The 8101-nt window shown below is 39.5% G+C and overlaps 1 long non-coding RNA gene across 1 annotated transcript; it reads left to right on the plus strand.

Annotated features, from left to right (window-relative positions):
• Nucleotides 1-161: 161 nt before the first annotated feature.
• LOC133653047 (uncharacterized) lies at nucleotides 162-5343 on the plus strand. The gene is made up of 3 exons (XR_009826643.1): nucleotides 162-265; nucleotides 4782-5002; nucleotides 5083-5343. It is a non-coding gene; the product is annotated as an uncharacterized LOC133653047 (long non-coding RNA).
• Nucleotides 5344-8101: the final 2758 nt, after the last annotated feature.

An 8101-nucleotide genomic window follows, 5' to 3' on the forward strand; every position in this document is an offset into this window, starting at 1 on the left:
GGCAGCCAATTATCACGCTCAAAGGTGTAGGCGTCTGACCAATGGCGTTGCGAGAGGAGAGACAGCACTTCCTGACCCCACCCAGTCTTGCTGTGCCCTCCCGCCTCTGTTACCCCAACATGGTGGTGCTCTGCTGGATGTACAGCAGATGGGGCTGTGGAGTTGCTATTACATATTGTGATTTTAGCGTCACCTTTCACCTTTCACTGTTGGTGCTCGGCCCAAGTTAAAGCGGACACGTTTACATGAATGAAATTGTGAAAGAGTAAGTAGTTATTAATAGCTACTAACTTTAGGAAATTATATATTTTACTCTTGTTCTATTAAGTAATCTTCAGTACTATTGCTTTACTGTCAATTTAGCCAGCTAGTTAGCTAGCTATAGTGCAGCTAACTACCTTAATTGTCATAATCTCTCAATGGTAAATGGTAAATGGGTTATACTTGTATAGCGCTTTTCTACCTTCAAGTTACTCAAAGCGCTTTGACACTATTTCCACATTCACCCATTGATTGATTGATTGAAACTTTTATTAGTAGATTGCACAGTGAAGTACATATTCCGTACAATTGACCACTAAATGGTAACACCCGAATAAGTTTTTCAACTTTTTTAAGTCGGGGTCCACTTAAATTGATTCATGATACAGATATATACTATCAAATATATACTAACATCATAATACAGTCATCACACAAGATAATCATCAGAGTATATACATTGAATTATTTACAATCCGGGGTGTGGGATATGGAGGGGGGGGGGGTTTGGTTGGTATCAACACTTCTGTCATCAACAATCAGCATCAACAATTGCATCATCAGAGAAAAGGACATTGAAACAGTGTAGGTCTGACTTGGTAGGATATGTACAGCAATTAGTGGACATAGAGAGAGAGATATCAGAAAGCATAAGAAAAACATTTGATTATTAACAATCCGTGGAGGGTGTTAGTTTAGGGTTGAAGTTGCCTGGAGGTGTACTTTTATTGCGGTTTTGAAGGAGGATAGAAATGCCCTTTCTTTTATACCTGTTGGGAGAGCATTCCACATTGATGTGGCATAGAAAGAGAATGAGTTAAGACCTTTGTTAGATCGGAATCTGGGTTTAACATGGTTAGTGAAGCTCCCCCTGGTGTTATTGTTATGGCGGTCATTTACGTTAAGGAAGTAGTTTGACATGTACTTCGGTATCAGGGAGGTGTAGCGGATTTTATAGACTAGGCTCAGTGCAAGTTGTTTTACTCTGTCCTCCACCCTGAGCCAGCCCACTTTGGAGAAGTGGGTAGGAGTGAGGTGTGATCTGAGGTGGAGGTCTAATAGTAATCTGACTAGCTTGTTCTGGGATGTTTGGAGTTTAGATTTGAGGGTTTTGGAGGTGCTAGGGTACCAGGAGGTACACACACACACATTCACACACTGATGGCGGGAGCTGCCATTCCAGGCGCTAACCACGACCCATCAGGAGCAAGGGTGAAGTGTCTTGCTCAAGAACACAACGGGCGTGACTAGGTTGGTAGAAGCTGGGGATCGCACCAGGAACCCTCAGGTTGCTGGCACGGCCACTCTCCCAACTTCACCACGCCATCCCATTCATCAGGTGGATATAAGCAGTGTTGGGACTAACGGCGGTAACTAGTAATCTAACGTGTTATTTTTTATGTTCAGTAACTCAGTTACCGTTACTACATGATGCGTTACTACAGTATCGGCTAAAAACGGAAGATCTGAGTGTGTTTTATTGGAGAGTTGCAGTGTCGTCCTTCTGATTCTTCCTGTGTCACAACGGGGATAAGAGAAGAGGCGCTGTGTGTGTGTGTCTGGGTGTGGGTGTGGGGAGGGGAGGAAGGGGGGCGTGTCTGTGTTTTACTAACAAGACATGGTGCAGCTGAAGCCGAGTTTCTTAACATGGAGATATTCTAGACCAGGGGTGGGCAATTAATTTTTACCGGGGGCTGCATGAGCAACCCGAGCACTGCTGGAGGGCCACATCGACAATATTTCAATTAAATTTTGCTCAATATTATTTTTTATATATACCGTAAGATAATTAATAATAATAATAATTAATAATAATAACAATACTTTCATTTAACCTAACTTAACTTTATACCAAAAGCACTGCTTTGGAAATCATTTGTACCCATTTCAGAGATCACATTTAGTTCCCCTTAAACATCCTCATTTTGCACAATGAAATGTAAGCATAGGATGAAGTGTGCATTCCTGTAACTTTCTCTAGTAACAGCATTCCATGATTAATATAAATAAATTAACATTAATAATAAATTACAGTAAAATAAGCACACGTATGACTGAGGAGTCATAGTGTAACTTTGTGTGGTATTTGAGTTGTCCGACTTTTTGTATGGCCATAAACGCACCAGTGGTTTAGTGGTATGCGTGTTGGTGACAGATGACAAGTTGGTTTTGGCCTGGTTTGTACGGCAGAAAATGACTAGTTTTTCGAGATAGAAGTGTTTTACTCATGTTTTTGGTGTGGTTATGGCCGAAAATAAACAGTTTTGCTCAATAAAGTGATCAATATAATTCCTGGCCTCGAAGCATCTCGATAGACGTTACAATAATTGAACGGTGTTCAATTGAACGGTGTTGACAAACACCGTTAGGGCCGCTTGTTGTCACTGTCACTCAAAGTTGCATTGCAAAATTACACAGAATAAATGTGTTTATTCTGTTTAGAATTCAGATGGGATTTGATTTGGTGCGTGGCATATATTTGCTGTGCGCAGAGGACGCTTGAGCAGTGCGCAAGCGCGCACCTTAGAGGGAACGTTGCTTGGCAGTCCATGTCTTGTTGAAAACACGGAATTCGTCATCAACTTTTCTCTTTTTAGCATCTCGGGTGTAAACCGTGCATCACTTGTCGCTGTGCACCTTCACTCACAGGTTACACACGGACATACGCCCATAAATAACACTTTTCAAAATAAAAGCAGCACAGTTGTATTGCGCGCATGACATAGATGTTTTTTCAACTTTATTTTGTCATTTGTGATTGCAACTGTTCACATTCACTCACAATCACGCACGTGCATACGTCCACATGGAAGTAATACAAATAACGCTTTTCAAAACAAAAGCAGCACCGTTGTATTGCACACTCGAGATAGATAGTTTTTAAAATGTATTTTGTAATTCATGATTGGCTTCACGCGGGCCGGACAGGGACGCACAAAGGGCCGGATGTGGCCCGCGGGCCGCAAAATGCCCAGGTCTGTTCTAGACTGACCATACGTCCTCTTTTCCCCGGACATGTCTTCTTTTGCGGGGCTGTCCGGGCGGAGTTTCTTAAATGCCTCAAATGTCCGGCATTTTGAGTTAGGGTTGGGTGTATTTTCAATGTACGTTCAGGGTAAAGAAGGGGTTAAAAACATAACAAATTGTGCACACGCAGCAGCATTCGTGAGGGAGGGGCAGAGACAGAAAGAGCGAGAGAGCGAGGGAGTGGATTGATTGATTGAGACTTTTATTAGTAGATTGCACAGTACAGTACATATTCCCTACAATTGACCACTAAATGGTAACACCCGAACATGTTTTTCAACTTGTTTAAGTCGGGGTCCACGTTAATCAATTTCTTTCAAACTGTCATTGCTCAAAACATAATATTGAATCAAAATCAATGTTATTATGAATTATTGACCTATCCAAGGTTCCGATTACTTCACATCAAATATTCCACGTTGAAAAATATTTTTGGTGGAAGATTTTGCATATTTTGTGTGTTTGCCATTAAAAACATAGTTTTGTTTGACAAAAAAGGGCGGAAAACCCACAAAAAAACAACATAAAAAAAACTAAAACATTTTGAAATGAGGGATAGATCTGAAGTTGATGTAGACTCCAGAGATTTATGAGTTAAATATAAAATGTATGTATACCCTGGCACACCATTTCATGACCGAAGCAAAACACTTTTTACACTTTTATACTGAAATAAATACACCTACAACTTATTAAATAAAAACATAGAAAAAACTACCAGCAGCGGTAAAGTTTAGATCCATGAAGGAAAGAAGAAAGTGAATGAATGTTTATAACTGAACACATTTACATATGTTTACAAATTTGTTTTCTTTTTTTATTATTTTTTTAATGAATTAAGTAACGTTTATGACAACCTTTTTCCAAAACACAATATAGAATGTGAGATACAACAGGATAATGCATACGTTTATCTTTTTTTTTTTTCAAAACGCTTACAAAAAAGTGGGACCCCAAAAATTTACTGTACGACCCCATTTTTATGACTTGATGGGGTCCCTGGGAACCCATTTTGAAAAATCCTAGCGCTGATCAACAGATTGTATTATTCTCCAGTGCAATAACAGTACTGAAATGAAGGCTAAAAGGGCATTAATGGGAGCTCTTAAAAAAAAGTAACTAAATAGTTACTTTTCACAGTAACACATTACTTTTTGGTGTACGTAACTGAGTTAGTAACTGAGTTACTTTTGAAATAAAGTAACTAGTAACTGAAACTAGTTACTGGTTTTCAGTAACTATCTCAACACTGGATATAAGAGAATGTTTTTTTGGAAAACTGGTAGTTATTTCGCAGGAAAGCGACAGCAGAAAGCAACTGATACTGCAACAGTAACTTGGTTGGCGCAGATACTATAGGCCTAAAAGCGAAGCAAGTCATTAAGTATTGTATATACTACATGATAATAAGTGATAGTTGTTGGGAACATACCTATATCATCATTGTTACTACTTGAATCAAATTAAGAATGTCTAACCCCTGATTTCCACAGGATGCGGAGCGGCAGCGAAACGTTGCTGCCACGGAACGTCACCGCCATCTGTCGTCGGGCAATCGCCTCCGCCGCGCAGGGATCTCGCGAATCTGCGCATAATCACGTGATAAAGTAAACACTGAAGTAAACACTGCAGAACACATCTCCATTTTTGCCTGGCAGAACAACAATATATTTTTTTTGTAGCAAGCAACAACAAAACAGTAACATCATCCCTGGTGAGTGTTGTACACACACACATACATACATTTAATTCAACTCCTACTAACCACTACCCTGCTTCAACGGCGCTTATCAGCTGGTATTTGACATAGGCTCCCATACACCTGCCCGGGATATACCTGACATGCTTCTTAAATTTTGGACCACCAGAATCAGCATGATTCATTTGTGTCTGAAAACTTTTGACAAGTTGACTTCATGTTCGTTCCCGCCCATTAGGACGTTTCAAAGTGTAAAATACAATCTGCCTTGATGATGGACTATTTTTTTATTTTTTTTATTTTGAAAGTAAACATTTTGTCTCAGCTCTGCTCTTTTAATGTCTTTAATGTCCTTTGTGTGCTTTAATGTTTCCCTCTTACACACATGTTTATGTGTGCTCTGGCTATGAGTTTTTTCTCTTGGCCTCAGTCTGGACCCCCTTACCAGGGGCCCAGGCTTAGACTGAATTTTTTTTTCTCACCCCCCACCCTCCCCAGTTTCTCACCTTTTTTGTAAGGGGCGCCGGAAGTTGGCAGACCCGTCAGCGATCCTGTTCTGTCTCCTTGTAATGTTTGTCGGCTCTTGAATGGGATTGTGCTGAAAATCTTCATTTCCCCTCAGGGATCATTAAACTATTTCTGATTCTGATTATTCTGATTCTGACTTCCTGTCCAACACAAGCAGATTTTATGTAAATTGATCTGCCTTGTTGCGGCGACCGGCAAAATAGAAGCTCTGCATATATTTAGCGCAGGGATGCGGAAAACCACCGACATGTCAGCGCCGTTCCGCAAGCGGTAGAAACGGACACATTGATTCGAATTAAAATGGAAAGAATTCTCCGCCGTGGCGATGACATTCCGCTCCCATTTTGCATCCTATGGAAGTCAGGGTTAAGACTACTAACACCTCCTAGCAAAAATGCAAAATGGTTTACTTCCACTTAGATATCAGCAAAACTACAGTAACTACGAACACCTCTCAACATAAACATATAATGTCATCAAGCTCACCTTGTTGTAACCTGTTTTGAAAAGGTTTCATTATTAGTTATTGTTACGTATATGTATTGTTGCATTTGAACAACTGATACTGTTGATAATAGAGGTAAATTATTGGTATTGTTCATTATCAATAGCGCTATTTCTATTGGTATTTGTATTTCTGTAGTGTAATAATGCTCATTGTCATTTCTGTATTATTTATTTCGCTAACTGCTTCTTTGCTATCACTTTTACCATCATATTTGTACATATTGTATTTGCTGATGTTGCTCTATTGTTGTTGTTGTTGTTATTGTTGTGTTTGCTGTTGTTGTTTTTGTCTCTGTCTTATCCCCTTCTTGTCCCCACAATTTCCCCCCTCTGTCTTCCTTTTATTTCTCTTTCTATCCCCTCCGGCTCCGGCCCGGCTGCACCAAATGATAATATAAATACATTTAATAAAGTCAAATACAAATAAGGCAACAAGAGAAGTATCCTACACTTCTCTTTTGTAAAGTAAATCTGAACAGCCGATACGGGCATCTACATCAACTATATGATTTGCCTGAGAAGCTGGACAGAACAAAAAGAAAAAGTTTTATTATGATTTATATACCGAATAATATGTGAATCGATTCTGAATTGAATCGTCACTCCAAGAATCGGAGTCTTGAGCGGTGACCAAAGTTTCCCAACTCTTTCTTCTTCTTTCTTTCTTTAGTTTATTTCGAACATGAACACACTTACAGCATAATACATCACACAATTTCATATCATTTCACTTTACATCATGTCCGAAAAGGAGTAGAAAGAAGCAAAGCTTATTAAATCCTACCCTTTTCCCACTTCAAAGCGTTTACAAATACATACGTTCATTTACTGACTTCTTTTTGTAACACAATGACATCTGTGAATGATTAATACAGCAGTTTTTGTAATAGATAATTAAGTCAGTCATGATAGACATACTGAGATGAAGAATATCCCATTTTCAATAAGGTTGAAGGTGTTTCTCATAATTCTTCTTCTTTGTACTTTGTAAGCACTATTAATTTGAACAACCTCTTAAACTTGATCATATCAGTACATTGTTTAACTTCTTTACTTAATCCATTCCATAATTTAATTCCACATACTGATATGCTAAAGGTTTTTAGTGTTGTACGAGCATACAAATGTTTTCAATTAGATTTTCCTCAAGGTTATATTTCTCCTCTTTGGTAGAGAAGAATTGTTGTACATTCTTGGGTATCAGGTTATAGTTTGCTTTGTACATCATTTTAGCAGTTTGCAATTTTATCAAATCATCGAACGTCAATATTTTTGACTCAATAAATGAAGGGTGTGTATGCTCTCTATATCCTCACTTCCCAGGTGGTGAGGGTGATGGGTCAAATGCAGAGGATAATCTCACCACACTTTGTGTGTGACAATCATTGGTACTTTAACTTTAACTTTTTAATGTTATTTATCAGTTTAATTGATCTTTTTTGTAACACGGTTAATGAATGAAGTGCACATTTGTAGTTATTTCCCTATATTTCTACACAATAACTCAGATATGGTAACACAAGCGAGCAGTAACTCTGTCTCATATTGGACCGTTGTTGAGCTTGTCTTTCTGCTTAATGATGAGGGGGGGTTTCATTTGTATTTTAGTTGTTATCGGTAAATGTACTTTTAACCTGCTGTCACGTTCCCCTTAGCAGAGAATGAAAACGAGCTTGTAGCTATGTGGTCGATCCAATACATCCATCCATCCATTTTCTACCGCTTGTCCCTTTTGGGGTGCTGGAGCCTATCTCAGCTGCATTCTGGCGTAAAGCGGGGTACACCCTGGACAAGTCGCCACCTCATCGCAGGACCAACACAGATAGACAGACAACATTCACACTCACATTCACACACTATAGGGCCAATTTAGTGTTGCCAATTAATCAACCTATCCCCGGGTGCATGTCTTTGGAGGTGGGAGGAAGCCGGAGTACCCGGAGGGAACCCACGCAGTCACGGGGAGAACATGCAAACTCCACACAGAAAGATCCCGAGCCCGGGATTGAACTCGGGACCTTCGTATTGTGAGGCACATCACATACGAACCGTGCTGCCCATTCAAGTAAACAAAACAAA

Source organism: Entelurus aequoreus, linkage group LG07 (genome assembly GCF_033978785.1).
Source record: "Entelurus aequoreus isolate RoL-2023_Sb linkage group LG07, RoL_Eaeq_v1.1, whole genome shotgun sequence".
Classification (NCBI taxonomy): Eukaryota; Metazoa; Chordata; class Actinopteri; order Syngnathiformes; family Syngnathidae; genus Entelurus; species Entelurus aequoreus.